This window comes from Grammomys surdaster, unplaced genomic scaffold, assembly GCF_004785775.1.
Source record: "Grammomys surdaster isolate TR1022 unplaced genomic scaffold, NIH_TR_1.0 253, whole genome shotgun sequence".
Lineage (NCBI taxonomy): Eukaryota > Metazoa > Chordata > Mammalia > Rodentia > Muridae > Grammomys > Grammomys surdaster.
The window spans coordinates 578424-586901 of record NW_021604694.1 but is presented as its reverse complement, the minus strand read 5'-3'; positions in this window follow the sequence as shown (position 1 = coordinate 586901).

Here is an 8478-nt window from a genome sequence, read left to right as displayed (position 1 = left end):
ATATATATATATATCCATTGTATCAGTTCTGTTCCTCAGAGGACCTTGACTAACACACCTGCATGTATGTGAGGCCCTGGGTTTGATATCTAGCTGTGCATAAATAGAAGAAAAGAGAGTCAGTAAGGTAGCTCAGCAGGTAAAGGCAGCCATAGTCAAACCTGGTGACCCAATTTAACTCCAGGAACCCACATGGTAGAAGAGAACTGACTGCCAGTAGCTGTTCTCTGGCCCCCATGTGAGAACATACACACATATACACAGACATACAAAAAAAATGCAACAACTTTAAAAAAGAAGTAGAAGAAGAGGCCAGGTGAAGTGCCACACATCTTTAATTTTATCACTTGGGGAGCAGGGGCAAGTGGATCTCTATGAATTCAAGATCAGCCTAGTCTACATAGTGAATTTCAGGGCGGCCAGAAATACATAGTTGAGACCCTATCTCAAAATAAAATAATAGAATAAAGAAAAGAGAAGAAGGAAGAAGAGAAGAAGAGAGGGTGAGGCAGGGGGCTTTTCCTCACAGGTACAGCTCTGAGCCAGCACCAGGCAGTCATGGCTTGGCTCGAAACACAGTGGAGCATCTGGCCTGAGTGTTGGCTGCACTCAGTGAGCCCCTGAGTTGAGATGACCTTGAAGGGTTCTGCCTAATAAAGGGTGACGGAGGCAGGTCAGCCAATGAGCTGACTCCTAGAACCTTAACTGGAGAGACTGGAGAGGATGGGCTAGTTAAAGTTGAGAGGAGGGCTGAGGATGGAGCTGTGAAGGACTTGCCTAGCAGGCAGGAGGCCCTAGGTTCAAATACCAGCATTCCCAAAAAAGAGAACCTTCCCTAAATAAATACATAAAATTTCCAACTCAAGGCTGGAGTGATGGCTTTGCAGTTAAGAGCACTGGCTGCTCTTCCAGAGGTCCTGGGTTCAATACCCAGCACCCACATAGCAACACAAACCTGTCTGTAACTCAGGCAAAATACCAATGCACACAAAATAAAAAATTTTTGAAAACGTTTTTTCAAATGAAGTAGAAGTGAAAGGAAGTTCTGGTGAACGCTTGCCTAGCGTGCATAGAGGCTTGGCAGGCCTGGGAGCGGATCCCCAACAACACAAGTAAGACTGATAATCTGGGGGAGGGGGTTGGAGAATGGAGACAGGAAAGAGATGTATTGTATTTCAATTAAAACTGAACTAAAATCTTTTTTTAAAAACTGAGAGAAAGTGCATGCATACAGAGAAATAGTTGCCAATGTCTTGTACTCTGTCCCAGGGGATCTACAAAGACCATAGCAGTAACACGGGTTCATTGGTTAAGAGCACTTGTCGCTCTCACAGAGGACCTGAGTTCAGTTCCTAGCACCCTCGGCATGGTTCACAACCATTCCCAACTGTAATTTGAGAAGACTGAATGTCCTCTTCTGACCTCTTCAGGCAACAGACACCCACACACAGTCCACGTGCATACATGCATGCAAAGCACTCATACAAATTTTAAAAAGTGAATATAAAAAATAAGAAAAGGCTGTAACAGGGGGGCTGGAGGGATGGCTCAGTGGTTAAGAGCACTGACTGCTCTTCCAGGGGTCATGAGTTCAAATCCCAGCAACCACATGGTGGCTCACAACCATCTGTAACAAGGTCTGATGCCTTCTTCTGGTGTGTCCGAAGACATCGACAGTGTACTCACATACATTAAAAATAAATAAATAAATAAATCTTTTAAAAAAAAAAAAAAAGAAAAGGCTGTAACAATAACAACTGAATGGCCTCCATACCTAGTCTTTCTGTATGCTAGTGTGTCACTATTATGGCTCTTCAATCTTGCATGAGCAAAAGTGTGGCAGACAGGGAGCCTCTGGCCAGTTTGGGGTCTATGGACCTCTGACAAGAAACTCTGGCTCACTAGCCAGCTGGAGCCTCCTTGCTTTCCTCCAGTCCCACCAGACTGATCACCCACGAGCCATGGACAAACCAGTGAAATGTCTCTGCAGAAGCACGTACTTAGGGTGGCCATGCTGGCTGCAGTCAGCTGGTGTCTCCTGGCTTAGCTCCATACCTACCACTTCCTCTCTGGGGTGGTGACACAGGAGCTTTGGTCATCTGACACTAGTGTAGGGGTCACCACAGTGCTCCAAGAGATAAGGAGACTCTGCCTTGGAGACAGGACATCTCTACAAGTCTACCACCATATTCCGAGATACCCTGTATCACAGATCTCATAGTCAGTGAACATGGACATTCTAAAGTTCTAAGAAGTTGTATCTTTGATTTTTCTGAGGGCGGGCTAAGCTGAACGTACCATAGGTAAGGGTTTTGTTAGGATGGTATCTCTTGTGATATCTCACAAAGAGCAAGCAAGAGTCACTGGGTGACTCATGCCAGGGCCTTCCTTTCCAACCTCTGGGCTGTGGTTGATTTTGTGAATGGTCAAAATGTGGTTGGTTTTGTGAAAGGCCAAAAGAGCATGAAGTTTACAGCCAGTGACCTGGGAGGCAGTGACTGACTCTGCTGTGGCTATGCTGTCGATCATTTTCCTCTGTGAGCCTGGGACTTCTGCTCTCACCGCTCTGATCCTACAAAACATGCCATCTCTGCATCCCTACAGGGATAGAGAGAGGCCCCTGTCACTGCCTTGCCAGCACCCCTGTAAACAGATTGACTGGAGATGTCTCTTAGTGGCAGCCTCAGGTCCCAGATGCACAGGCACTGAACTAAGAGGCCTTCAAGGTAGGGGTGTGTGTGTGTGTGTGTGTGTGTGTGTATGTGTTCAGTTTTTCTGTCTAAGTATGCATAGGAAACCTCCAGGTCCAGAAGAAGGCACAAATGTCTACCTTATAGTCATATGCCATGATCAAGGGAAGTCCAGAACCTTCTCTTATTCTATACCAAACAAAGGCAAAAGGACAAACAGAATCAGGCAGACAGCAGGTATCATCAGATCAGGGCTCACAGTGAAGCTGAGATTGACCAAGAAGTCAAGGCAATAAAACAAAGTTCCCAGTTGGGCTTCTTCGCCAAGAATGAGCTTCCATCTCTCTCCCACTGTAGGTATTTTATACATGGTAAACTCTGTTGGGAATGATTTACCCACAGCTGTTCTCAAGAACACATTTTTATGTGGGTTTGGAGTAGGGTTTTGCTTCAGTTTCTTTTTTTGAGACAGGGTCTCACTAGGGATCCTTGGCTGGCCTGAAACTCAGATGTCTGCTTGCCTCTACCTCCCAGGTACTGGTATTCAAGGCATGTGCCACCATTTCCAGCAAGGATATCAAGTTTTTAAGACCCATATCTGCTTGTTGTTTTTCCCTGCTGTAGAACTTGGGGAGCAGGTTGATCCAGAACCAAGGGTTTTGGAGGAGACAAGCATAGATCTTCTTGCTCTTGGGACCTGCTTTCAACAAACTGAAACAGCATATGACAATTAACCAATATAATTTATATTGCAATAATAAATCTGTGCGTGTGTGTGTGTGTGTGTGTGTGCGCGCGCATGTGTCTTTTTTCCTCCCAGAACTCTAACCTGGATCCTGGCACGCTCAACCCATCATTCTACCACTGAGCGACACGCCAGCCCTTCTCTCCCTCCTTAGTGTTCTATCATAGGTATTTTGCCCTGCGATGAAAAGCTAGCTAAAGACTAAATAGCCAGGCCCAGGCTTTCTCTTTACTCCTGTGTCCTACTGTCTTTCTCTTTAGCCATGCTCCTGTAGTTCTTCCTCCATCTTACAGGCCTCAGAGTGTGCATTTCCCCATCACCACCTCCCAAAAACCTCCCCAGCTTCTAGGCATTGTTCAATTTGACTTTGCTGTACTTCATGATGCTTTTGCCTAAGGGAATTTCCCAGCCAAATGGACTTTAACAGTCATCTAATTCTAGCCTTCCCTGACATGCACAAGTCCCCTCTATGTCCCTACTATGTGTTCATCCAGCTTTTGTGTCTGTGCCACCAGAGACTCTCCAAGCAGCTCTACCATGGAATAATGTCCTGTAAAAATCCACTTGCTTGCTGGGCAGGCAGTGGTGATGTACATCTTTAATCCAACACTCAGGAGGAGAGGCAGGCAGAGCTTTGAATTTGAGGCCATCCTGGTCTACAGAGTAAGTTCCAGGACAGCCAGGGTTACACAGAGAAACCCTGCCTTGAAAAACCAACAAACATACAAAACAAAAAAAAAAATAGTTCCTGCTGTTCCATCTGACTCTGGAAGGCCCTAGGAAAACTTAGATAGGGCCTCTGCTGCCTGTCAGTCTTCTCTCTTCCATGCAGAACATTAGCAGTTAACCAAACATTTCCCATAAGGCAACTCTGAATTCCTCTTCTGGTCATATCAGGAAAAACACCTATTTCAACATCCCTCCTAAATTCTGCTACTTCACAGTCAGTATAATAAAAATGTTTCAGACAAGAACTCTCTATGTAGCCCTGGTCGTCCTGGAACTCGCTACGTAGACCAGGATGGTTTCAAACTGAGAGTTTCTCCTGCCTTTGCCTCCTGAGTGCTGGGATTACAGACATGAGCCACTATTTCTGTCTTCCAGAAAATCCTTCAGTAAAAATCGAAAGGTGAGCTAGGGAGATGGCTCAGTAAAGTGCCTGCTAAGGATGTTGGTTTGGATCCTCAGTGCCCGTTTCAAAACCAGGTGCAAGGACTCATCTGTAACCCCAGGGATAGGTAGGTAGGGCCTAGGAGCTCACCGGCCAGCCAGTCTGGAGGAAATAGCAAGCTCTGGGCTTGTCTCAAAAACAGAGCGGAGAACAATGCTATGTGTGCACATGTACAGGGGCACACATGCACATATGGACACACACATATATGTATATCATACACAAATAAATAAATAACACTTATCCTTTAAAAGATAAAAGAAACAGGAAGATGAAGGCTGATGGGGAAGCTTCAGTCAAGTGAATCTCTCACATGCCCAGGATCTGGATTTGATCTTCAGCACCACACAACACAAGGAGGACAAAAAAATAAGTATCCAGCAGTGATGAGTTAGTTAAATCAGCTAAAGATACCCATTGCAAGCCAGGTGATGGTGGCACACGCCTTTAATCCCAGAATCTGAGAGGCAGAGGCAGGTGGATCTCTGAGTTCAAGGCCAGCCTGGTCTACAGAGTGAATTCCAGAACAGCCAGGACTATACAGAGAAACCTTGTCTTGAAAAACCAAAAACCAAAACAAAGTATTTTAGCCAGGAAATGATTTTTGACCTTACCCCCAGCACTCAGAAGTGGATTCTGGGGATCCCGAGTTCAGCCTTCCACAGCACATAAAGACTCAAGTCTTTATACTCATGTATGCACATGGCTTCGTTCGTGTGTGTGTGTGTGTGTGTGTGTGTGTGTGTGTGTGTGTGTGTGTAAGAGAGAGAGAAAGAGACAGAGATGGCAGGAGAACATGGACACATGTGGGTGTATGTGTGTGTGATGAGGCACTATTTGATATTTAACAGTGGAGAATGAGCTAGCATAGGTTGTCATGATGATGTAAGCAGAATGAACAAGCTACAGAATAGATGTGCTAGCTTGCTTATCTCCTAGACAGGAAGTCTTTCTTTCCTGCCACTTCTGTGCCCCTTTTTTTAACCTTGAAGAGTGAACCCCATCGTGCTTGTTAGGCAAGTGCTTGCACCCTATCTTGTCTTAAACAGTCCTTAATAAATGTGTTTGATATTATTATTAAGGGGTATTATTAATGGTGGCATTTTTATTATTTCTACATCATAGAGATGTCTTGAGCTGTATCTAGAGACAGAAGATGAAGTTTTAAGAAATGTCTAGGGCCTGGGGACCTGCTCAGTGGTTAAAGCTCAGACTCTTCTGCCAGAGGATTGGACACCTAGCACACAGGTGGTGTACACAGATGAACATGAAGGCAACTCAACCATTCACTTTAGATAAAAATAAATGAAGAACTCACAAAAGCCTCTTTATAAAACAAGAATGAAACTTCTGTGTGCTACTATGTATGTTAATACATATATAATTTTTAAATTAAAAGTCCTTTCCCCCAGTGCTGGGAACTGAACCTAGGGCCTTACATTTGAAAGGCAAGCACTCAACCACTGTGCTAAATCCAAAACCGGTTCTTTATCTTTGTTTTGTTTTGTTTTGTTTGAGACAAGGTCTCCTGTGGTTCAGAATGTCCTCACATTGACTCTGTGGTGAGGGTAACACTGAACATCTGGTTCTCGGCCTCCAGTTCCCAGATGCTGAGAGCTCAAACAGTTGCACCACACCTGGGTGCTGGGTTTGAGACTGTTGGGAACAACAAAAGAAACTTATCCTAAGTGCTACCATTTTGTTTTCAGACTCCATCTAATCATAGGGAGAAATTAAATTCAAGGTCCTAGGCCCTAGGGGAGCTGGAGACTTCCCAAGAGCTGAACACCTTCTATTATAAGGAAACAGTTGTCTGAATCCAGACATCTTAGGGACAACTTGTAAGGAGATAGCTGTCCGAGTTCAGACATCTCAAGGACAGTTTCTCTGACTTACTGGCAGGGTCAAACTGAGTTCAGGTTCCCAGGCCCAGGCACCTACTCCTAACCTGATTGATGGAAGCTCTCTTGCTCAACCTTATGTCAAAAATGACAGGACGATGCTACAACCCACCCCTCCCTTTGTGGTGTCATTCTTTAACTATGCTAGACAATGTCCCTTCAGGGTCATACTCAGCTCCTGAGTAGTGGCTTGATTACAATAACTTTTTGTCATCTTCATTGACCTGGTGTTTGAGTTATGTTGGATTTAAGTGGACTCCCACAACAGCCACCCAGCAGCCAGCCAAGCTTTGTCTTCAGCTCCATATTACTTTTATAATTAGAAAAGAATAATAAAGATTTCCAGTGTGTTGGTAAACTCCAACAACGGCAGTATTGGCCTCTTCCCTAGTCACATAAGGAAAATACATCTAGCAAATACGTGAAGGGGTCTCCAGCCTTTTCACGTTATGAGGTGGTGTTATCACCTACAGATGTGCTGATCTTGTTTGTAGGTACCCAGGGATCACAGAACTTAGCTAGGCAAGCTTAGGACAGCCCAAGCTTCCCTGGCATTCCAGAATGTGAGCTTCATTCTGTGTGAAGACAGCAGTGCTTTCTCAGCAGAGGAAAAAAAAAACAAAAACTGGCAAAGGGCTTTGAGTGGTTGTGCCAAGACCCAGAGGCAGATGAGCACTGTCCATCCCCTCCCGATACCCCATTGTTCAAGTCACCCTGTCCTCACTGGGCATCTGCTGTCCACTGCTGCTGCTGTCTGTGCTCACCCTGCAGCCTGAACGGCCTTCCAAAACGCACAGCCATGGCGTCCCCAGCTACAATCCTCTGCTCTCTTCTGGGGGATTCGGGGGGAGAGAAAAGCCTTTAATCCTTAATCCTTGACAGTACTCTGTGTGTGTGTGTGTGTGTGTGTGTGTGTGTGTGTGTGTGTGTGTGTGAGAGAGAGAGAGAGAGAGAGAGAGAGAGAGAGAGAGAGAGAGAGAGAGAGAGAATGAGAATATTCTGGGTGTTTTGTTTTTGAGACAGGTTGTTATGTAGTTGAGGATGGTTTTGAATTCCTAAGCCTCCTGCTTCTACCTCCTAAGTGCTAGGACTTTCAGAATGTGCCAGCATGACAAGACCCATGGAAGCTTGCATACAGGAAGTTCTGTTGGCTTTACCTTGAAAATCTTCCCAGAGTCTGGCATCTCAGCATGTGTGGAGTGCCCAGCACAGGGCACACGGCTGATGTTCCCTGGGTTCCTGCAGGACATTTTCAGCCCCCCACCCCACCTACCCTCGCCCATGCCAGAAGGTCATCAGTCCTCCTTTCTAAAAGCCCAGCACATCCTGGCCCTGCCTGGCATCCCTGACAGGCCTCCTCTTCTCCCTCACTCCTTAATGCCAGTCACACCTGCCTCCTTGCTGTTTCTCCCTCACACCGGGTTTGCTCTACTGCGGCCTTAGGCACTGTGCTGCCTCTGCCCTAAAGGCCCTTCCCCAGATTATCACTTTCCTCTTTCACATCTGTCCTGCTCCTGCCATCTCTGAGCAACCCCTGTGCAATTCCTCTGGGATTCAGAGACAGCTTTCCTCCACCCCCACTCCCACCCCTCCCTTCCCCCACCTCACCTCCCACCTCACCCCTCCCTTCTCCCACCCTTCTACCCCCAACCCCCACCCACCTCTCAACTCCTCCCCCCCTCCCCACAGGAGGTTTGCCCAACTCTGTCACTCAAGCTCTTCCTCCATGTGACGGTGGATGGTGGACAGGGTGTGAGGGCTGTGGTTCTAGGCGTCAATCTCAAGTCTTCCCAGGCAGATCCTGTTGCTAGAAGTCCCCACAGAGCAAGTTCCAGGAAGGAGGGGGCTGGAACACAGGCTGAACTGGGCCTAGACACGACAGCAGCATCAAAGTGCAGGGAGAGAAGGCACCACCACAGAGGCTGTGCATCTCCAGGTTTAACTGCAGAATAAAATGGATTTTTAAATTTA